Genomic DNA, 1,850 nt, shown 5'->3' with positions numbered 1-1,850 from the left:
AAAAAAAAAAAAAAAAAAATATTTCACACAAAAAATAATATAAACCCTATTATTTATGCTGATTATTAGAATAAAAAAAATGATAGCTACAACTTGTACTTTTTTCTATAAAATTTTACTTCTGAATAATTTTTGTTTTACCGCAATTTTTAAGAAAATCATTGATCTTAAACTTTTAATTGTGGGCTGAAAAAAAAACTAATCCAATTATCTTCAAATTTGCTTATATAGTTTTTCTCTGGATAAGAATATTTTTTACGATATTTTACAAAATATGGGACAATTACATTTTTAATTATTGGGAAAATAGTCAATATTTGGGAACCTCAACCTCTTTAATATTCTGTCAGACACGTAGTTTTGGAATTGTATAGTTAAAATTGAAAAAGTGCTCTGATTTCGGTTAAAATCTGAAACTTAGTACTTGTTTCTACCAAAGCGAACTCTATTAGTGACAGATGAAGGTTTTGGTTATATTTCGATGTAAAGAATTCAACTTCAGTTGTTATAAGATAAATAAAAAATAAAAATAAAATATTTAAAAAAATAAACCTATTGATATTGATAAATATTGATGAAATTCTGTAATATTATTGAGATTATAAGATTAATGACATGGCCTTTGATTAATGACATGGTGGAAAATATAGTACCTTAATTATTTTTAGTGAAGCTATTATTATGTAAAATATTGAATTATGTTCCGTAATTTCTAATACTTTGAATAATTTCAGTAAAAGGAAAAAGTAATGAAAAATAACAATTAGGAAAGTTTCCGAGGGACAGACTGTAAAAAAATTAAATATATTAATGAGACCGAAAACTCTTTCGAAAATGAGTTGAGCAGAGAATTTCATTTGCTAATGAATTTTAATTCATCATCCAGATTTTTATATATTTTTTACCTCGTTGATTAAATGGTCATGATTTCAATTAATATAAATGACAACAATAATATAATATTATGTGATTAGATTGTATGACGTACCTGTGTTTTTAATACTCTTTTTTATTTTAAAGTTTTACCTCTAAATTGAAGACGGCTAAAGTCTTTGAAATTATCATAGAAGAATTCTGTATTGTGTGTTTTCTATACTGTTCAAAGAATGAGTTGGCTTAGAACATATTTTTGAACACGAAAATTGGTGAAATTTTAATCCAAAAATCGAATAAAAAAAATCTTTCCATTCTTCCTATGAGCCAATGCCCTAAATTGCCCTATAATACTTTCTACAATACCAATATATATATTATAAAATATGAAGAAGATGATCAGGGTTGAGGTCAAAAAGAACAAAATAGTTTTAAACTGTTTATTATCTGATGTTTGTATGTTTGTAGGGCTACATCAGAGCTATAAAGATACAAAAACAACTAAGAACATTTTGAAATATTAAGATAATAAGATACAAAAAAGTAAAGTAAGGTAGGATAAATATTATGTAAAAAAATAAGTGAAACGAAAATTATATACAATTAAAAGGAAGGAAGAAATAAAATAGTATTAATATAAAATAAACTTGAAAAACAATGATAAGAATAAATAAACGATAATATTATAATTATATTATATTATACATTATATTAATTATTTATATCATTGTTCATTCTAGTTTATTTTATATTATTACTATTTATTTCTTCCTTCGTTTTTTATTTGTGTATAATTTTCTTTTCACTTATTTTTTTTACATAATATAGTATAAATAATTTACGTTTTTTTATCTTAATATTTCAAAATGTTCTTAGTTGTTTCTTGTATCTTTTTAGCACTAATGAAGCCCTAAAAAGTGGACGAAACGTCGGATAATAAATAGTATAAAACTATTTTGTTCTTTTTGACAGCAACC

This window comes from Halyomorpha halys, unplaced genomic scaffold (assembly GCF_000696795.3).
Source record: "Halyomorpha halys isolate HHAL.00 unplaced genomic scaffold, Hhal_1.1 Scaffold1616.1, whole genome shotgun sequence".
In the NCBI taxonomy this organism is placed as follows: Eukaryota; Metazoa; Arthropoda; class Insecta; order Hemiptera; family Pentatomidae; genus Halyomorpha; species Halyomorpha halys.
Note: the sequence above shows the minus strand (reverse complement) of the source record.